The 22,791-nt window shown below is 43.1% G+C and overlaps 1 protein-coding gene across 1 annotated transcript in view; it reads left to right on the top strand.

Annotated features, from left to right (window-relative positions):
• Window positions 1-498: 498 nt before the first annotated feature.
• Exoc2 (exocyst complex component 2) overlaps window positions 499-22,791 on the top strand; it is a 167,247-nt gene continuing 144,954 nt past the window's right edge. Inside the window, exon 1 of the mRNA XM_051169545.1 lies at window positions 499-578. The gene's annotated coding sequence lies outside the window, so the exon portion shown is untranslated. The remainder of the gene's footprint in view (window positions 579-22,791) is intronic.

Below are 22,791 nucleotides of genomic sequence, written 5' to 3'. Positions count from 1 at the left end.
GGGTCTCATGAAGTTGCAAGTCATTTCGCCTCTCAGGCCCTTGGAACCGCAAAGCTCTGATCTGTGGGGTTCCTTAATTTTGGTGGCCACTTCTTGCTACTTGCCGTCCATTGGCTGAGGTTTGCCTCCTGCCCTGGTTGGTGCTTGACCAACATCTACTGTGACCCTAACCTACTGTACTTCCGTTACTCCTCCCCTCTTTTTCCTTTCTTAATTCAACCTTTCCGTTTTCCCTGTGTCCTTTCTGCTTCCCTTCTCCTTTTTCTACCAATTCCTCTTCTCCTTTCCACTCCGTACCCTCCTCTCCTTCACACTTCCTTTCCTCCTCTTCCCTCCCTCTCCATTTCCATCCTGTCTATCCCCCTTCCTTCCCACTTCCCTTCTCCTTCCTCCTGTCCTTTTTCTTCCCCTCTTTAAGAGGCGGTCCATCCAGGGCTCGGCGCTCGGCTAGGCGGCGGATCGACGCGCTCGGCGCTCGCGGCTTGCGGAAGTGCGGCCCTACGGCTAGCTGCATCGCCCCGGAGTTGGGGGTAGATCGGCCGGGACCTGACGCCGGCTGCTGGCAGTGGAAGCTAGAGGTGAGTGTCGCGTGCTGCCGGAGGATGCCCGGGGGCCCGCGGGGAGCTGCGCGGAATGGGACCATCGGGCCTGGGCGACCTGGGAAGGCGCGGTGAGGGACCCGGGGCGCGGTGCTGCTTGTACGGGGCGCGGGGTGAGTCTGCCGCCTGCCGCGCGCTCGCCTCCGCTCAGGCCGCCGAGCTGGACCCCGGGAGGTGCTGTCGAAATGGAGGGGTCGGTTTTCAGTTCGCTGAAGGCCTCCGTGCTGACGCTGATGCTAAGCTTGAGTTGGTATCTTTAGGACTCTGTGAGCTGAGTTAGTGAAAGCAGCAAGTGCGTGTTTCTAAGTCAGCCACACCTCCATTAGGCCATTTAGGTGCCCAGTTCTCTTTCTGCTAATGCATAGTACGACTTTGTTTATAAAGCTCAGGCTTGGTAACAGATTCTGTCGGTGGTAAGGAACTGAAAGTTAAAACAAGGATGACCTAAGTTTGAAAAATAAGCGATTCGCAAGGTGATAGGTAAAGACTCTGCGGACTGGCTCCTTACAGTGGTCTCTGGTTTTACTCAGTAGACAGTATTTTTAAGAAGGGAAACAGAATGGTTAGTCTCTCATCTGCTGGGAACAGCTCTTGCAATCATTAGAGAGCGCTTTTTTTTTCTTGTAAATCATTTAACTTTTTTTGTGCCAGACATTTTGAACTATCACCTTTCAAAAGGTGATACAAAACCTTATAGATTACGTGCAAAACATTTGTAAAGGCTGTATGCTAGTATGGGGCTTCTTCAACTTTTGCCAACTTAAAACTTTTCAAAGAATTTCCATGACCTCACCTATGTTAAGTTTATAAAATAGGTAGACAATGTATTTATTCACTATCCATAAATAACAAAGCATTTTATTTTAAAACAATTTTCTTGTATATATGTAATTTTACCATTTATTAAAGATGAAAGCATAGAGCTGGATGACTCATTACTTTTTACATAAATAACTAAGTCTCAGTTAGATATTTGATACTATAAGACACTGAGCATCTTCAAGGCTTTTTAGGATTGATTGTTATTTTAATTTTATAATCGCCAGTACTAAGAACATTGCTCCATATAAATGCATAGTACAAAATGACAGAAGTACAATCAGGAGTATTTTGGAAATTGTTGAAAATTTGCCCTTACTCCCAAGCAAAATTCACTGGTTGATCTTTTAGAACGTCAAGTCAGTAACTCAAACAGCCATTCTTCAAATTAAAATTCTCACATAACACCATTCAAAGACCCCCCTCATTTGATGATTGCATGCTGAGGCATGCCACCAGGGAAGTGTGTATAGTCTTTGCTTTGTGTAATCAAACCATTTTCCAAACACAACAGTGTGTGTGTGTGTGTGTGTGTGTGTGTGTGTGTGTGTGTGTATGTGTATTACTTTTTTCTTTGCTGTAACCAACTACCTGCTCGGCAACTGAAGAGAGGAAGGGCTTACTCTGGCCGATAGTTAGTAATTGTACAGCCTGTGCTGGTGAGGCAGCACCATGGTGACAGGGCTCCATGGTGGCCCTGGGACTCCTCACCTCTTGGTGGCACAGGAAGCAGACAGAAGTCAGGATGTGGGGCTGGCTTTCTAAAACCTCAAGTTCCCACCCCTAGTGACTCTCTTTCACATCCCAAAGCTTTCAAAACTACCCAAACCAGGCTTCAGAGACTTTGAGGCTATAGGGGATGTTTTGTATCTTTATAGTAACATACAGTGAACGCACGGCTATTTATAACATACAGTAATTTGACTTTGCATTGAAGTGTTTGAGTTTGACACTCTAGGTTAGTTCATGGCATGTCAGTATGAACTAACTAGCTAACTAACTAATTAACTAACAGCATGAGCTAACTCACTCAGGGAGAGACTTTCAGAACCACGGCTGTGATGATGAGGCTGGGCTGAGCACGGCTGGCGACACCTTGAATTCACTCTGGGGTTGATTTTTGAATTCATTTTTGATCCTGTGTGTTCCCGAAAACTTCCGTTTTTTTTCCTTTTCTTTTTTCCTTATTGCTCCCTCTGCATTCAGTTACATGACCCTATATAACCTACAGGATTGCCACCCACAGTTTAAGACTCTGCATTCTGGTAAAGGACTTTGTATTGAATATCATCTCTAAGCGTGTAGCATCAGCAGGATCTGGCCACATGGGAACTGCGAGCTGTAAACTTCTTTCTCAGTTACCCTTTCACATATTTTCTGGTTTACTCTTATTTATTTACCCCTCTTGAGATGGTCTCTCTGTGCTCAGGTTGATCTTGAACTCCTTGGTGCAAGTAATCCTCATGCCACAGTTGCCCTGGGGCTGGGGGACACACCAGTATGCCTGGCTTTTCTTTACTCACCTTCTTCAAGGCCATGTTCCTAATAGTGATTATTGTATAGTACACATAGCGTGTTTTTAAATATTCATCTCGTGGGTGGGTTTTAGGCAATTTTGAGATCAATTGGAGTGGGAAATACCATTGATTACTAAGTGGTGCGAGGAAGTGTAGAGTGATAAAATCTGGGAAGTGTATGTGTGCCCCCCCCCGCCTGCCTGTGGAGCTGCAATGGTACGGCTGGAATCACTTCACAGTGTGTTTATGTTGATTAGAGGGTGATTGCTATTGGTTCAAACAGGCAAATGTGAAATAATTATTGTGACATTGGGAAGTTTGAAGCTGTGAATATGCACATAGGCCTTTTTGGTCTCAATTTGGAAATTAGAGTCAAAATTATTTTGGTGGAGGAGTTAAAGCAACCATTCACTTCTCCATGTGCTCCCACCAGCCAGCTGCATGATAACAGCTCATTACTCAGCGTCTCTGGGCCTTAGTTTCCCTTTTGTGTATATTCAGAGACTATATAATAACTCCGCCATGTGTAGTGGTGGACCTCTGTATTCCCAGCCCTGGGGAGGCTAATGCAGGAGGATGCTGAGGAAGAGAGCAGCCTGAGCTACAAATGGTACTCTGTCTCAAAGCAAAAACAAATAGAACTTCGGTAAACAAAACAAACAAGAACAACAAGAAACATCTCCAACTAAATTATCTCAATCTTTGGACATTAACAGTTTCCACACCCATGAGTCAGGTTATCACTTAACACATGTCTTATTTCTGAGCATTAGGGGCTGCAATTATCCAGAAAACTCAACCCATATGAGGAGGGGTTCTGGTCATCCCTGCATCACCCAATTTTAGCATATGACATAGGTATTCAAAACAGCAGCCTGGATTCAGAAGGGGTATTTTTGTTCTCTGAAAAAATAGCTACCAAACTGTAGTAATGGGTGTTTGGAGAAGAAAGGGTCTGATGGGATAGAGTGGGGGCCTCTGAGGAGCCCCCAAAGACAGGGAAGGCCTGTGAGCATGAGCGTCATTTGGGCTGCCTCTGAGTGGCCAGTGAGCAAGCATGGGCAAGTGCTCTCTGGGTTACTGAGTGCCTTTGGTCAGGCATGGCGTTTGGAACAGACTTGTAAGACATCCATCTCCTCGCAGTTACATTTGGTCATTGAAAAAGCTTCCTGAACATTCTTAAACTCAATAGTGTTGGTGGTATTTAGAACTGAGGTGGAACATTCATTTTGTTTGTGTTTTTAGAGTATAATTTGTTCTTCTGGACCTAAGGAGCCTAGATTTTAATTGATAATCAAACCGGCTGCCCAGGGTGGATCTAAGAAGTACTCAGAATTATATACAATGTTGAAGGCGCTCCCTTGTGCTGCTAATGGTTCCTCTGGAAGCTTTAATGGCTTGCGCTCTCTCTCTCTCTTGCTTTCTAAAGGTCATTTTCAGTTTTAAGTTCTGTGACTTTGGAAGTTACATGATTGCACTCATTATATTATCATTTTACTGCGCGAGAAAGCCAGACAAATAGCCTGAGTTATTTGCCTGTGGTTTCATCATAATGGAAGCCCCATGTGAGTGACAAGATGTATGTGTGTGTAAGTTAGGGGCTCTGCAGGGAACAGAATCCATGCCAGATGGTTCAAATGAGACTTGAATGAAGGAACTATTTGGGAACTGTGGCTATCTAAAAGATGGTAAGGCTCAAAGAGAAGCGAAAAGCTGGAAGATACAGAGGGAGGAAGTAGATGCTGTTGAGGGTAGGAGGCAAGGAATAGTTCGGGGGGGGGGTGTCCTCTTAAATCCATCACAACTCAAACACCAGATCAGTGCCAGTAACAAAGACTTATTGAAATCAAGCCGCTACCAATCCGATCCATCATCGATCAAAGCCCTGGAGCAGACTCAGGAACTGAACTGGGACCCTGAACGGACTTTGTACAGCATATTTAAAGAATGCAACCATAAAGCGAGGGGGAGCCGGGTGGGTTGTAGCACTGTCCAGTCACAGTTTGACATAAGGGGTTGAGCAAGGGAGTTTCCATCAATCAGGATAGGAGTAGGCTCCTGGGCCTGGGAACATGAACTGGAGTGACCCTGCCAGCAAGATGGAGAAGTTGTCCTTGAAATGACTGCACTCAGACAACTGTCTCCTTACAAGTTGTCCCTGAGAAGGCTGGACTCAGACAACTGTCTCCTTACAACAGAAGCTGTTTCGCTGTTGGGAAGTCCCCAGCTCCCCTGGGGCCTGGGACCTTGAACTTAGTTTCTCCCTGTGATTAAGTGGGGGCTGCAAACTAAGTGGTAGCACTTATAGCAAGTTTCTCTTGCTTATTCCCAACAGTAGTGTCTTTCAAAGGGCCCATCAAGGGGTCTTCTAGATTATCACCCACTTCCCGACCTATGCAAAGTCTGTTGGAGCATTTTCATCCTTTTCAAATTGTTCCTCCATTCACATGTACTCATCTTGCCACCTGCTCTAGAAAAAAACAGACCTGAACAGAATCCTGTAGTCCTTGTAACAAGACAGTTTCTTCTCCAGTTTGGAATAGAGATGCATGTCTCTCTGTACCTGGCCGGGGAGCTCATCTGCTTCTGCCTCTGACGGTCATGCTTGTCTTGCTAACCCTAACAGCTCTTTTTTTTGTGTGTGTAGCTCAGAGGCAGCAGCAAGAAAGGCACCTGCAGGAATACAACCCTCTCTTGATCGCAGAATCTTTTTTGGTTTTGTGAGACAGGGTTTCTCTGTGTAGCCTTGGCTGTCCTGGACTTGCTTTGTAGACCAGGCTGGCCTCGAACTCACAGCGATCCGCCTGTCTCTGCTGTTATTTAATTTTTTTCTATACTTCTTTCCTTCCCGGTCATATTTAAAAAAAATAAATGTTGATGACTCTTCTGAAGGCAGTGGTCAGTCTTGGCCTTCTGATGTTACTCCTGTCCACTGTGACACCTGGGGACACAGCGAGCCCTTAATGAGTGCTTTGATTTGATAAATCTTTTCACAGACCTACTTAAACCTTTAGCACCCTTCCTGTTCTAGGTATTGGGGGCCAACCTGTTGAGATTCCAGGTGATCTTTTTCTTTTTAGCCTAAATTGTCTCAGTGGCCTAATCAATGGTTTTATTTGCTAGTGACCTTTTCAGTCTTTTGTAGATGGTTTGTCTTTTAGGAGTGACATCTGAACTTTTTTTCCTTGAAAAGTACAATTTCTGATACACCAAGAATTTTTGTTGTTCCATGTGGATCTACGAAGGGATTGTTGTGTATACAGGATACAATTCGCAGAATGTTTTTGAGTGAGTGATGCTGTTTTCATGCGAAGCCACCCTGCCTTTTTCCTATCCGTCAGTAGTGTGACCTCAGCACTGACAGTTTGTCAGTGTGCAGTGGGTTGAGGACCAGCCAGCTTTAGACTCCAGCCTTGGGCTGTGCGCTATGGGAAGATGGGGTCTGCTGTGATGCTAGTTCTGGGGAGTGGGGTGGGGGAGGGGGAGGGCATGGGGGGGTGGGGACTCAAAGCAGCTCTTCTTGGTGAGTCCATCCTTGTTTTATGAGGCTAGCTGCACAATCCAGGAGGTAATATAGTAGATAAATTGTGCAGGAGCATCGGAGGCCTGTTGTCAGGCTTTGTGTGCTTTCTCGGTCTGGTTAGTATTCTTCCTGATGGCCTCCAAATGCCTTCTCTTCCTCTAATCCCATTTGTCCAAGTGCACTATGAGGAGTAATTTTTTTCCTCAACCATAAACAAAGAGACATGAGATAAAATTGAAAAATAAATAGATGTTATGTGCCATTCATTTATTGTCAACTTCAATTACTATATTTTTCCTCCCAACAGACTAAAATGTAAACCTTCGTATTTTCATTAATAATCAAAGATAACATATTTCAGTTACATTTCATTTGTGGTGGTAAAGAAAGAATGGACTTTTAAAGACATGGTGGGGCAGGCCAGGCAGGAAGCTTTACCCACTCAGCTTGCTTTTCTGCCGCCCGGCCGAGACCTGCGTCTCTGAGCAGGCCCTGCTGCAGAATAGTTTGGATTCTCTGGCTTCTTTCAGGTTTGTGTTTGTTAGCTATGGTTTTGCACTGAGGCCCGAGAAAAACATTACTCACTGAGCATTATTTATTTAATGTTTATTTATTTATTCAATCCTAGAACTCCTTCTTGGCTATAATTTCACTCTCTGACTTTTCCCTAATATTATTTTTACCAGTTAATTTTAAAATGTACTTTTAACCCAATATTCTATAAAAGGCAATAGCAATTTACTTTGATTTTTTTTTCTACTAATAAATATTTTGGAAAATTTAAATTTATGACTCAGTACAATAAGGGAAAATTGTGAAATTAACTTTCTGACTTCAAGGCTGGGAAGCTGGCTTAGTGAGTCAGGTGCTTGCTGTGTTTACGTGAGGACCTGAGTTTGGGTCTCCAGCACCCTGGCATCTCTTATTCCAGGACTGAGGGCTGGAGACAGGCAGATCCCTGGAGTTAGCCCCCAGCCTGGCAGAATGGGGAGCTCCACCTGCAGTGCTGGAGAGACTGGAAGGCTGGAGAGCAATAGGAGATGATACCTGACTGACCTCTGATCCCCACATTTGTATGCATGCACACATGCACACAGGCATATAACACCTCCTTAATTCCTTGTTGATCTCTGTGGCAAAAACTCTTTAATGTATGTCATTAACGGTGAGAAGAGAGAATGTATAGCCTAATATAAATCCATAAAGAAAATGCAGTTATTATAAGAAAAGATGGCCTTTTGGCTTTATTTTAATGAGATACTTTTATAGTAGTGATTTTCTGTTTTGACCTGTGATGGATAGGAGGTTAATTGATGTTAAATGGATGCTTTGTTAATCCTTCATCAGCTGCTAAATTGGTTTCGGGGAGTCCAGGTCAAGACTGCACAGGGCCATGGCCAGATTGTTTTTTCAAGGAGGGTTATAGATTCTACCCTCCCCGTCTCCCCCAAAGCCACCACTCTCCAGCTGTCTGTGCAGGGACCTCTTCCATCTCCTTTCCTGCTCTCCTCCCCTCCCTTCTTCCCTCTAGCTGCCCCCTCTAGCCCCCCTTCTTTTGCTCCCCCCATCTGCAGAGTGACAGCTTATAGATGTTGCGTGCGAGTGAGCCGGACTGGCGCTGTGTGGTCCGAGTGTGTGGTCTCCGGCTCTGCGGAGAGGCTGCTAACAGGGTGGATGAGAGAGAGCAATACTGTTTACTTTAATTTATTTCGGATGCCGGAATTGTGCTCATGGTTTCCCCTAAGCTTGACTGCACTGCTAGCAGCTCCAGTCTCTCACAGCTGCAGTGCAGGCTGAACTGCCCTGGCCTCTCAGACAGGCACTTTCCTCAGCATCTGCCTGTTTAATCCCCTGTGGCTCAGAAATGTTAATGGCACCGCTGAGTGCTGTGATTATTTCCTTTCACTATGTCAGGATATATGGCCTTGAAGAAATTTCTTTTGAGATGGAGCTAGACAAATAAAGCAGAAATTGTAAGATAGCAACAATGTCGGTGTATTTTTAGAAATTGGGAAAGCTATTATTTAAAATTCGGATCGAATTAATCCAACTGTGGTTAAGTAAAAGGATCTGGGAGTTAACTGACATCTGCCATGTTTGACCATTTTAAAAACATAAACCAATTTAAGCTGATGGTTGATTCCTTGACCTTCTGTGGAGACGCCATGGATTTTGGCATGCCTGTTTACTGTTGTTTTGTCAGCAGGGAATATTACATTATTTCTTCTTGAATGCCTGACAAGTAGAGACAGATGAAACTTTGTTTTTGTATCGTCCTGTACACTGGGACAGTCTCTTCCCCTTATGCTTGGATTATCACTGTCTCAGGAATGTTTCTTTGGTTTTATTTCCGAACATTTTTTGTTGAGGTGCTTGAGTGCATTGTTATTTGAATAAATAGCTGTGGACTTTTAACATTCCTTGGGATTTGTGCATTGTTTAGTTTTTCTTTCCTGTCTTCCTGGCAGTCTTGCTGGGCTGGGATTGTTTTGTGGACAGTGAGGACAAGGAAGTCTAGGCCAATGGCACCCCATCCCACCTGCCTTTAGTCCTGAGTTGTAGCATGTGGGCTCACTTGGCATCTGTGAGGGGGAAACCTGCCCTTCTTCCTGTGTCTCTTCATTGGGGACATGGCTCTCCTTAGCCTCCAAGTCTACATCTGAAGACTTCAAGTATGTGGCAGTAGTGTTGGACACTTTAAAACTTTTTTTTTTTAATACTACCATCTTGATATTTCCTCTGGCATTCTGCCTTCTTGGACTTGCGTATTTATGGTGCTAATGATGTAACTCTAATGTAAGAATTATGAAGCACAGCTAGTTTGTACTCAAAATTGGATGGCTGTCACCACAGACTCCAGAATAATTTGTTTACCACAGATGAAATCCCCAGACTCATCGTCAGCTCTTTTACGTTCTTCACTCTGGTAACTACCACTAATCAATTTTATTTTCAAAATGTGTGTTTCGCTTTTACATGTATGTCGGGGGGGGGGCGCTCACGTGCCACAGACCATATTTAGGGATCAGAGGACAATTTGGAGGGGAGTCTGTTCTCTCCTTCCACTGCAGGAGGCCCCTGCTGCTGTGACTGAGCAGCTTATATAAGCCACTCGGAGTGCTATGTGTTCTTGAAGTTGCACAGTCCAGCCACTCTTCCCTGGGGGTCTGGCTGGGAGGAGGAATAGGAATTTGTATGAGCATCATAGCATGTTGCTGAGAAAACTCCATGGTCATACCTCACAGGAGAAATGAACAAGTGTAGGGCAGATTGTTCAAGGGGATGACCTCATGTAGTCATCTTCTTCCATTGTATGGGATCCAGGGATCGAACTCTGGGTGTCAGACTTGGCTGCAAGTACCCTTACCTGATGAGCCATCTGATAGGCCCCACCATTGTCCTTTCTGTTTGTTTGAGTTTACTTGTTTTGAACTTTCTGATAACGTGACTGTTAATTATGGTAAAGTAAATGAATAGTATTAGTGATGACCTGTGACATTTAGCTAAGAAGTAAACATTGTCTTTATGTAGAAAGAAAAAGAAAATACCTACAAATGATGGCTAAGTCAAACAGTGATAACCAAAATGGAACTTGTGTTTTGGGAACATGATGGTCTCAGTCTTACAGATGACTGAAGTGCGGTGGGTGTGTTGTCTGTTAGTTGCCCACCACCCACAGCAGCAGTTAGCTGTACAGGTGCCTCTTAAAAATCTTCCTTGTGCTTATTGGTTGCAGATAGGGAACTCTAAAAGGAGGTCCCTGCTTGACTGAGCCCCACTGTTTCTTATTTAGCTGTTTCTAGATTGCTCCTTGAGGAATGAACTGTCCAGGAAAGGGACCCCTGGAGCTGTCCTCAGAGCAGGCTGGCTAAGGGACATAGATGAGGTGCCTGCTGAGTGTGAAACTTGGCAGCGTGGCAGACAGCATTTCAGGCCCATTTCCGTGGAAGACAGTTCCTTTCTGAACCTAAGGAACTTACTACTTTTATTTGGATTTTTCATGATTTAGAACTGAAAGTTTGTTTGCATTTTATATAGTGTCAGCAGCATCTCTTCCTCTTTCATGTATCCATGTTTTAAATTGAAAACAAACAAACTATAGTTTTCCTTCTTTTGTGATCCTGGTGCAATCACTAGGGTCTCTGCTGTGCTGAGCAGGTGGGCTCCTGCAGAGCTGTGTCCTGGCCCTCTTTTTACTTTTTGTTTTGAGACTGGGCCATAGTAAGTTGCTCAGGGTAGTCTGGAAGTCTCTCTGTAGCCGGTGAGACCCTAAGGGACCCTCCTGCTTCAGCCTCTTGAGTAGCTGCTTGTGTCACCAGGTTGGAGTGAAACAAATTGTTTTTTGTTATCAAGATTGGTGAAGGATTCATTTCAGTAAAATAATTAAGAAAAAGTTTTAGACCTACAAATTTGAATCTTTGGTTCTTTAGATAATTCTCTATAGAAACAGTAAAATGTCAGTATTTGTACCTTTATGTCCTAGGAAAGGATGCTCAGCTCAGATCTTGCCAGCTAAGTGGAATCCATCTCATTTTCCCTGTGGCGTGTTTCTGTTTTGATGATCAAGAGCAGAGACCACAACGGGTTGATGGATCGCCAGCATAGGATGTAATTAGCAAACTCAGCCTCTATGGTAGTTTTTGGTGATTGTTCTTATGCAAAGATTTATTGGTTTAGCATTGGCAAAAGGGCTCAGTGGAAAAAGGCACTTAGCATGCAGGCCTGACAATAGAGTACAAGCCCCAGAACCTAACCTACATAAAAGTAGAAGGGAAAAGGGACTCCACAGAGTTATCCTCTGATCTACATATGCAAGTGCAGACACATATACACCATGGCTTTTTAACTCTCTAGAAACTTAATGTAATCAGGAAAATTATGATGCACACTGCAATTGAAGTATTTCTGAGTTGAAGTTAGTATTCAAGGATGCGCTCATCTGGATCGTCCCTGTCAAGGTGTGGTTCCACCCACTGTCACTGTCTGTGCTTCCCTCTCATCTTGTTAGACTGAGGGAAATCTCTCTGGAAACTAACTCCCTCTCTGGCTGATGCCTTTTCTTTCTCTCAGCATGAGATTCCCCATTTCTTTGGAGTTCCTTGTTTTTATAGTTTGATAGTCAGATTGAGAGACCCAAGTGTCTCTTTAGAATATCTTCATTTTCTAGAAGGCCTGTCACTGAGCTCTGCCCTCTAGCTGGAAAAGAATTTTAAATAAAACCTAGAGCTACTGTTATTCGTGGAAATATACCTCAGGTGCCAACTCTGTAGTAGGCATGAAGACTTCAACCTACTAATTAAGGAGTCGAGGTCTCTCATCTGCTGTGTCCCACTCACCCATTTCTCTTAGGACACAGGCAGGACTTTGGAGAAATCAGGAATCAGATATTCTGGATCTTCTACTGTCACTACTCAGTGAAGAGTTTTAAAATATATCTTCCAAATAACACAGCTGTCACCTCAAAGGGATTAAGAGAGAGTTTATTCTAAGCCAAATATGAATGACCATGGCCAAGGAATGACATGTTCCAGCATTGACATTGTCATGCCAATTTTTTGGGGGGGTGGTGTAGGGTGGGGTTTGAGACGGGGTTTCTCTGTGTGCCTTGGCAGACCTGGAACTCACTCTGTAGACCAGGCTGGCCTAGAATTCAGAGATCTACCTGTCTCTGCCTCCCAAGAGTGCTGGGATTAAAGGCGTGCACCACCATTGCCTGGCTTGTCATGTGAACTTTATACAGTCACAGAACAAAACCATGAAGGAAGGCATAGACTAAATGTAGTGGTGGGGCTGGCAGGTAGGGGTGGGAGTAAAGCAGGGGCGACTGTGTGGTAGGGTCTCAGGAGCTGTCTGATTTCTGCAGGCTCTTATTTATGCCTCTTAAGGAGTTATGCGGAAACTCATGAATAGTTATGGGAAGGAGATAGTTTAGGAGAGAGAGACAGGTGAGCTTGGAGTTGCATGTCAGGCCCGCACCTGGGTGGTCTAGCTCCAGCAGAGGAAGAGGCAGGGGCCCTTATGACCTTTTTTGATTTATTTATTATATACTGTGCAGTTTTCTGCTGTTCCTACATGGAGCCCACAGCCCAGGCTTCCAGTACCCCTTTGCTGTGCCTTCTTTTCACATGGCAGTCTCTGCACTCCCTGTCTCCACCCTCTCCTAGCTTTTTGTTGCTTGGACCTAGGTCTCTACTAACGTTTTACCTACTGATGACAAAGGTGTTAGGTTAGATCTAGAAGGGAGACAGTGAATGGCTATTAAATGGACTAAGGATAGGTATTATAATTTTGCCTTGAATTTGTAACAGTTCAGTTCACAAGAACCAGGAAGTTCTTACCGGTGAGCCTTGTAAAATCTTCAGAATACAGCATGTTTCTTTATGGGAATTTCATAATTGCTGGCTTTTTGTCCCTTTCCCTCATTTCCTCTGACTTTGAGACCCTCTGTGGTTCAGGGAAAGTATGGATGGGAACATTTTAAATGTTCATTTATTAAATGAAATACATTTATTCAAAAATTTAATGGAAAATTCATTTTATAAATGTAAGTGACCGTAGACAAATGTGATCACAGGCAAATCATATATAGGATAACCTGCTTCATTTTGGCACATTCATACATGCAAATAGAACACTCCACCATCCCTGCTCCTCTCTTTGTTCTCCTGTTTCCCTCTCCTCATTCCTGGCCCTCTTCTGTAGCCCAGCTGGCTTCTAGTGTGCTGGGTCACAGGCTTGTATCTCTGAGTCACTCAGTATAGTCTGCTGTAAGAGACTTTTCAGTGGAGGTCTTATTGTGCACATATTATGAGACCAGTGGAACAGGAGAGGGTAATTATTGCAAAGGTAGTTGATTGCTAGTGATTCCTGAGAGGAGGCAGGGCTATGCCAGTCCAGTCCACCCAGGAAGCACTTGGGTAAATCAGCAGGCAGAAGGAGCCAGGGGAAGCCCAGGCCAAAGCCTTTAACAGAGAGAATGGCGCAAGCAAGGGCAGGTCACATTAGCAAGCTTGGGATTTCGTAGTTTGCACTATTCTTGTGTGCCTCTGCCTCGTGGTGGTCTTGTTGTCTGTTACCCAGGATGCTTCAGGGAAGTTGTGTTTGTTACCCAGGATCTTCAGGGAGGTTCTAGTGTCCTGACTATGGGCTGCTGAATTAAAGGCGACTTGGACTCCAGATTGCTTTGTTTGCATATCAAAGGTGTGTTCTCAGTTGTGATGTTTTCTGTCCATAGCCTTCTGTTTAACTGCCATGAATCGCTGAAAAGAAAACATAATTCTCATACAAGGAGGACTTTAATTTATATATATATATATATATATATATATATATATATATATATAATTTTATTTTATTTTTTACAGGTGTTTTGCCTGCATGTGTATGGTGGTGCACATGAGGTCAGACAAGGGCATCAAATCCCCTGGAACTGGAGTTAAGGGTGGTTATGAACTGATGAGGAGAGATGGTTCAGGGGCTCCATCTCTCCAGACCCCATCATGCTGGGAAGACTTTGAACAGCAGCTTTAGGGTTTAGCAGCATGTAGAGAGAATGGAGGTATAGGGACCAACAAGGTGTGCCTTAGCCTGGGGGAGTGTGAGCTCAGGTGGCCTCACAGCCACTGCTGCTCCCAGTCACACCGGAAGTTTTGTTTTGTGGATTTTCTTTTCTCTTTGGGCCAGGTGCTTTAAGAAGTTTAAATATTATGCAAGGTGATTTTTTTAAAAAGTATTTTGTGAACTCTTCCAGGGAAACATGACCTAAATTCTAGTTGTTATCAAAACAAAACAACTCTCACCTCAAAGACATTAAGAGTCAGATTATTCTGGAGCCACATGAGTGACGCTGGCCTGGGAGCACAGGTTGCATGCCTCAGTGTGTTAAGAGTTTGAGGAAGTTTATAGTGACAGAGCAAAGTCCATAGATCATACATCAAGACATCCTCTCAATCACTGGTGGGAACTTTAGGTACGAGGCTTGAGTCAGCAGGGAATCTGTTGCAGGCCTCAGACTGTAGCTGAAGACATTTGCCTCCTGGTTGGTAGAAGTGTGTGGTCTATTGTGTTAATAGATTCCTAAAGTTTTACTTGTTAGGTACAAGGATGTTAAGTCTGCAAGGACTGGCTACTGTGGCGGCTGAATGTAACATGACTATGCTCTGGGCCTTCGCATTCCAGCCTGTCCCCCAGTGCTGAGCTTCCCATCAGCCACTAGACCTCGCAGGAGGCTCCATGGAAGGTTCAGTTCTAGCCAAGAACTTTTGCTCACATGGCCGTTGCCTAAGAGGATGTAATAAGCTACTTCCAAGGCTAAGCAAATGCTGTAAGAAGTTGCTTTTACAAAGTTATGGAGGGAAATGGAGTGATCACATAGAAATCTTGATTACTTATTTTGAACTGTTGTCCCACAACTGTCACAGCAGTAAAAGCTGGCTTTGTTGGAGCACAGTATTGGGACCACTGTGCAGTCTGCTCTGTACGGTGTTTGCCCTTCATTCTACAGGAAGGAGCACACATTGCTAAAGGTTTTGCTTGCTCTGAACTGATCTTAGATTGAAGTGTTATCCAGAGGATTGGTTTGGGAGGCATGAAATGTCCTTGGCACTGAGAAGTCTTTCTGCTACACAGAGGAGATTCAGAGTAACGTACCAACACCACAGATCTTAGGGGTAAGTCTAAGCACCTGACCAGAGGGACAAAACTAAACCCAAAATGATTGGCTGCCTTTGTTTCCCCTTTTTGTTTAAACTGTGACTAAAGATGAGGTGAAGAGCCATAGGATGTTAATGCACTGTCTTTTCAGGTTTCTGTCTCCCTCCATAAAACACACCTGAAAGATTCAATTTTTGTTTTTTTCTTGTGTATCTGGCAGCAGGGCAACTCATAGGTTTGATGTATGGATCCATTTAGTTAGTTTTAATGGTTCAAACTTAGCTAGTTGTGTTAAAGTAGCCTTGGGGGCCATTGCGGATATATGGGCTCTGTTGAGGTCCTTTAAAGGGAAGCTGTTTCCTCCTGGTCAAAAGAATGGCATCTATCTTACCCTGGAATGGGAATTTGACATTCTGATCTCCAAAGATTAGAATATTGCATACTATTGTCTCTTCCCTTGAGAGCTGGGTCTGTCCGTCACCTGGTCAAGAGACCACCCGAACCCAAGCCAAGGAGGTAGGAATAATTACCCCCTTCAATGGGATACTTTATTTATCCTTCCAAGAGACTTTTCCTTTTTGCGATCATTTGCATAGCTTCCATCATCTAGCATAGATGCCTGTTGAATATTTTTGTTTGCTCAGAAAAGTGTTACCTTTAACCTTTTCTTCTTTGGGTCTTTTTGTTTTCTTTAGTTTTGATTCCTTTTGGGTATTTGCCAAAGCTTGGGCACGCTTCCTGTACACTCTGTACTTTCTCATTTTCTCCTCAGCCGCCACACTCCCCCTGCCATAGCTGCTTGCTGTTCTCCATTACCCAAGCTGCCTGCTTTCGTAAGGCGTGACTTTCTTCCTTTTCTCCCTCCTCCTCCTACTGACACCTGCTGAGATTTTCAGCCTCCTGGACCTGTTATTTTCTGTCTCTCAAACTCTTAATAAAACTGGCTTTGGGCTTTCTTCCAAGTCTGTTCTAAATTCTATCATTAATGCGTCTAAGAAGTTAACGTGTGAACCTTGATTTCCCAGGAACAATTGTATGTGAATTATGACTAATTTAACATTTTTGGCTTAATTTCTTATTTAGAATTTGTTAGTTCTTTTAGGCTCTCCAATAGCAGTATAAAACTTAATTAAATGTAGATTCTGCTAGTTCTTAGTTTGCCCTTTTTGGATCATGCGAAGTATTCAACTTCCTGTTTAATTAAGTAAGTCACAAGCAATACTTTTGGGCATCATGTCTCTCTGTCAAGAGCCTAGTGGCTAAAACTGATATAGAGTAGATGTCATCACAGCAGTAGCGCTTTCCCATTGTCTCCTTGTTCCTTTTTAGACAGGGATCTGAAGGTACTCTCTATGGAGCTTAGAGTCTGGGCCTGTAGGATGATCAGGGGTAGGTTCCTTCTGCGACCAAAGAAAACATAAAGAAGATGTAATTTCAGAAAGATCATGACGTTACCATAAGGTTGGAATTTGAGTGGCAGTGCTATGCTGTGACTCTGATGGTCTGTGTCTGGATGTTTGGTCTTCAGCTGTGATTTAGTGTCGTTTTTGTTGCTGTGACAAAATACTCTGACAGAAAACAACTTAGAGGAGAAAGGTTTATTTTAGTTCACTGTTCTTTTTAAGTCTTATTGTGGGGAAGTCAAGGCAGCAGGGACTTAAAGCATATAGTTGCATTACAACTATAGCCAAGAGCAGAGAGAAGTGAATGCGGGCATGCTGCTTGCTTCTGTGTTCAGCTTGATTTCTCCCCTCTTGCACAGTCCATGCTGCTGAGCTACTGGCATAAAGCATAGAGACCAACTATGCTGCCCAACATCATGCCATACACAAAGCAGTCTTTACTACAAAGATTGATCCTGCCCACACTTTGATTATTGCTAAAGTAGAGGGCTCTGGTCTGGGATGAGAAGCACAAGGTACTCTGGGTCTTCTGACCTGAGAGAGGCCTAAGAGACATTTGAGCATCATAAACATCATCAGAGCTCCCATCCTGGACTGGAGAGAATGGCCATCAGGCAGGGAGTGCAGAAGTTTAGAGATTTGGAAGTAGTTGACTGGTACCCTGGTTTTAATAATCAGTAAGAGTCTGACAGACATCAAGTAAGACTATAAAAAACAAGCTTATTAAACACTGCAGTCTGAAGCAGTAATCTAGGAACATGCCCAGAACAGTCATTAATGTTCATGGTAACTAAAAAATTATGGTAACTTCTGTGATGATTTTTTATTTCTTGCTGTGCTGGAGATTAAAACCAGGGCTTTGCCTCTGGTAGACAAATACTCTACTACTGAGCCACATTTCCAGCCTAGAATTATTAAAGGTGCATTCTCTCCCATGTAATACTGGAAAGGCAAATGCAGAGTAGAAACATCTTGGCCAAAATACTTGAAAATTACACATACATTTTTAAAGTATAAAGCCTTTATGGAGAACATTTCATTATTAATGACCTGTAGTAAGTGAAACCTTGTTAACATTTTCAAAAATCCTCATTATTATTGACCTCTTGTAAGCCTATAAGTCTTATTATATCATACTTTATGTTTGAAAACAGTTTCAAAAACTATTAAAAAGTTTCTGTTTCTCCTCATCCCAGGGGTTTGTGGTCTTAGACTCTTTTCTACTAGATAGGAAAAGAACTTCATTTTCCATTATTACTGTGTGTGTGTGTGTGTGTGTGTGTGTGTGTGTGTGTGTGTGTGTGTATGCCCTAGAGTTGACATCACACACCTTTCTTTTGTTTCCACCTTTACTTTCTGAGACAGCTTCCACTCCAAGGCCATGTTACAAGACACTACCATGGCCTGCCTTTTACAAGGGTCTAAGTATCAGGACTCAGGCCTCATGCTAAGCCGAGCCGTCTCCCACTCCTCGACTCTTACTTGCTTTTCATTTGTTATGAAAAAACACCATGACCAAGGCAACATAGAGAAGAAAGAGTTTATTGATGATTATAGCTTAAAGGGTGAGCTGGGAGCATGTGGGCAAGCAGGCAGGCATAGCACTGGAGCAGACACAGCCATGAGATAGGGAGGAAGACAGGCCGGGAGGAAGAGCACACACTAAACTGGGGGTGGTGTGGGCTTTTGAAACCTCAAAGCTTAGCCCCATTAACACATCTTCTTCAAGGTCGCACTTACCAGTCCTTCCCAAATAGTTCACCAACTGGGGACCAAGTATTCAAATAGATGGGTCTGCAGAGGCCATTCTCACTCAAACCACTGTACCTCATCTGTAATTTTTGAATAGCTGAAAATATTACCATACAACCCTGTAATTTACAGCTTACTTGCTGTGTTGGCCAAAGCTTCACTTGATGGTACTGCTTTAAATGGAACTTACCAACAAAAATACATGCAGAAGTATGGTATTTCTTTCTAACCTTTCTTTCATAAATATGAATTTTAAAACAGTGCATATACTTATGGTTTCACCTTTAATTTAGTGCATATATATTCCATTGATATACACTGTTTTTAAAAAATAGCTCCAACAACAACAACAACAACAATCTTTAGATTTAAAAGTTTTTTACTATGAAAATCCCCAATTTATCTCCTTCATATATTTTCCATAGGGCGGACTGCTGCCCTATTTGTACTGAGACAAATGGGCAGATACAGCTGTCAGCATAGCAGTCTCTTCTCTGGCTGCTCAGTGTTGGCTTAATGAGCATACCACATGCAGCCATTTGGAGAAAAAAGAAACATTACAATCATACTTAGGTATGGGATGGGTATGAGAATTAACAGCTTACAACACTACACACACACACACACACACACACACACACACACACACACACACCAAGGGCTTTAATGGAAATAGTCTTAATAAGTAATGTAACTAGACAGATGGGACAGTTAGGAAAAGTAGTAGAGATAAACACTGACAAATGGAGCATGCCTTTGATGCTCTCATCAATAGATTGACTTTGTCTGAGAAAAGCATCCATGAACCTCAAATCTCAATACAAACATAAACTATACTGGAAAGAGGAAAATCACCACAGAATATGGAATAGGATATCCAAGAATTGTGAAAAAAGCGTCATATATGCATGATAGGAATTCTAGAAAGAGAAGACAAGGAACATTGACTGAGAGTTGTTCAACATTAGTGTTAGATAGCACACCCCAGACCCAGTAAGCTTGGGTAACAGGAACAGGCATTACCCAGAATTATACAAAGGTACATTCAAACTACAGACAGATCAAAAGCAGTGACAGCCTAGAGAGAAGCGATGATCTAGAGAGAAGCCGAGGGTCCAGGGAACAGCTTACAGGAAGGAACACTGCATAAGGCTTTCCTTTAGGGACCATTTAAGTAGGTAAAGAGCAAACCCACCAATCTGGAGTTCCCTAGTGGAGGTGCCAGGCATGGCAGGATGGAGGCCCAGCTCCACACTCACCTGCAGCCTCTTAAAGATCTTCCTTAACCCTTTAGGTTCTCCTGCTGTGGTGAAATAGAATGCTTTGCTTTGCTACAAGAACAGAGTTTCAGAAAGAGCTGCTGTGAAGCTGAGTTGGACTTTATTAACTATACACTCTGATGCCTATCTTAATTAGTTCCAAGCATTAAGAGGAATAGAGGCACTCGGGGAAAGTAAGGCTCACACCAAGAGCATGACTATGGATTTGTCAAGCAAGGGTCCCACTTTCTTGTCTCAGTGGTGACTATCTAGGAATTTGGAAGATTTCGAAATTTTGTTTTGCCAGCTTTCAAGGCACGGTCCCCTCCTCTGTCACTATCGTCTTAGTTACTTCTCTATTTCTGTGAAGAGCCACCATGACCAAAACAACCCAGAAAAGAAAACACCGAATTGACAGCAGACGGATATCATAGGCTGCGGGCTCACATATCCACAGGTATCAGGTAGAGAAAACTGACTAGGAGTGACATGGCCTTTGGAAACCTCAAAGCCCGCTCCCAGTGGCACATTGCATCCAACAAGGCCACACCTCCTAATCCTTCCCAAACAGTTCCACCATTGGGGCCAATATGACCCGATGGGGCCATTCTCATTCAAACACCTATTACATCTGTTCCCCCTTTATTTTATTAATTGGGATTATGAGATGATGCTGGAGACATGGATGGGTTTACAATCTGATTTGATAAAACTAGTGTTGTACAAGGGAATTAGGACACATCCATTTACTGTAAAAGGGATTTTTGATGTGGTTTCTAGGAATTGCAGGTTTATAGCTGGGAGGGGAGAAAAAATTGTGCTGGAATTTTTGGTTGTCTGCTGTTATGAGGCTTCGGCCTGCAAGTTTTCATGTCTGTCTTTTCCACCTCTTTAAACGTGAATAAGACATTATTTCTTAGGTTACCAGGGAATTTGCTGCCAGTAGAAGCATTTTAAATGTTAAAAAGTTAAGATTTACCAAATGCTTCAAGTTCTTTGATGGTAAGAGAAAGATACTGGCTAGAAACTTGGTTCTACCTGTTGCCGTTTGTTGTTGTTGTTAGTTTGTTGTTCTTGTGCCATGTGAGGTGTAAGTGACTGGCATCCTAATTCCTACTGCTGAGGAAGTGGCATGCTTGCAACCCAGGACTCATTTTATGGAATAATATGAACTGCATCTTAATTGATGTTGACTTTTCAAAAAAAAAAAAAAAAAAATGAAGCTCAGATGTGGCTGCCCTGTAATCCTAGCATGGGAGAAGCAGAGGCTAGAGGGATTACAAACTTGGGCCAGCTTGGGCTATGTAACCAGACCTTGTCTCAAAACAAAAACAAAAACAAAAAATAAACAACAAAACAAAACAAATACCCCTCCCCAAACAATAACAACAACAAAAAACCCAGCAAAACAACAACAAACCCCAACACCAGAAAAAGAAGACTTAACTTTCTTAGGCCAAGGCTGTGACATCTGTGTTTAAAGATGCCATAATGGATATAGTGAGTTTCTGTTTCACACAAGGGAACAGTCTACTCCCAACAGTACCCAACTGTAAATAAGAAATCAAAACGCGGTCACGGTTACAGCTGTATCTCTCCCTGCTTTATAAATGTTGATAATGTCTTGTGTATCTTATGTAACATTTTCTTACAGCATTGTAATGTCAATTAAGTTGTGGAAGCATTTTGAGAAAATCAGTTAGATGTTAAAAAGACGTGAATATTTTAAGTGTACATCATGAATTCTTTAAAAGCCAAAAATTGTTAAAATTTCAAATTGTAAGTTAAAAGGCTACTACAAGATCTTAGAGGTTTACCGTTTTACTTCAGACATTGATTATTTTACTCTACACAGATAGAGAGCCCTTTGGGTCCCCTTCCTTTAAAAGAGGGTGGGATTGATGCTGAGGTCTGGAATATTAATAAGTCCGGTGAGAGAAATGGTCTGGGTCAGCATGTGACTTCCGGCCTGAGTGTGGTGGGGCTTTGTCACTCTAGGGAACAGTTACTCTAATTGTCTCCCATTTGATTGCAGTATCCCATCCATCACATCTGGTCCCATTACAGTGTTGCTTCCCATGTCATCCTGACATTCCATCTTATGTAATTCTATCCCATTATTTCATCTATCTTATCCCACCCATCCCTTCCTGCCTTCCCACCTCAACATCCCATCCTACTCCATCTTGGTCCTTTCTATCTCATTCTGTCACTCAATTTCATTCCAGTGCTGCAGCTCATCCCTTTACTTTCCATGCCATCCCATCTTATTTATCCTGTTCCGTCCCACATTTCATTCCATTGCATCCCTACATCCCATTCCACCCCAGCATTCTGTATCATCCCATCCTAGTCCATAGTCCATCCTAAAGTTCTATCCTATTCCAAAAGTCCTTTTCATACCATCAACCTGTCCTTTCATCTGTGTTGGTTAGCTTCTGTCACTATAATGATATATCTGAGACAATTATAAAGATGACAGGTTTATTTTAGGCAACATGCTATTGCAGGTGTATATGGAGAAGCAACACCACTGCTCTCATGTTCCAGGGAGTAGAGAGAAATAGAACAGAGGCAAGGACCCACATTCTCTTTGAAAGCATACCCCAATGGCCTGAGGGCTAGGCCCACATTCTCAAGGTTCACTGCATCTCCCAGTAGCACCATTGTGGAATGAAACATTTAACTTGTTGACTTTTGTGGAACACTTTATGTCCAAGCTATAGTAGATGCTAACCTGAATATCCATCTCAGACTGACATCTGCAGTGAGCTCAGTTCTAGAAACAGGATAGGTACCATATTCTGTAGTCCCCCTCCTCAGGGACCAAAAGTACAAGGGCCTCATGGTAGACATGGCAGGTCTGGGAGTCATCCCCTATATGGTGATCACTGAGTCCCTGTTTTTTAATGGATAGAACACTGTATAAGTACAGAAGCAGACAGAGGATTGTAATATATTCCTTTGTGTCTGTGGCATATGAGAACTTGAAATAGCCGATCCCCAACAATCTGATCATCAGAGAGATGGGCATGTTAGAGGAACTCCTGAGGGTATCCATTGGCAAATGCAGCTTATGAAGAGTGTGATGGTTTGAATGAGAGTGGCCCCCATAGGCTCATGTACGTATGCTTAATTTTTACTTAATGAACTGTTTGGGAAGGATTAGGAGATATAGCCTAGTTGGCGTGGGGTGTGTCAGTGCTGGTAGGCTTTGAGGTTTAAAAAGCCCCTGCCAGGCCCAGTGTTCCTCTATCTGCTGCCTGT

This window comes from Acomys russatus, chromosome 3, assembly GCF_903995435.1.
Source record: "Acomys russatus chromosome 3, mAcoRus1.1, whole genome shotgun sequence".
NCBI classification, from domain to species: Eukaryota; Metazoa; Chordata; class Mammalia; order Rodentia; family Muridae; genus Acomys; species Acomys russatus.
This window is presented reverse-complemented; position numbering and strand designations above follow the sequence as displayed.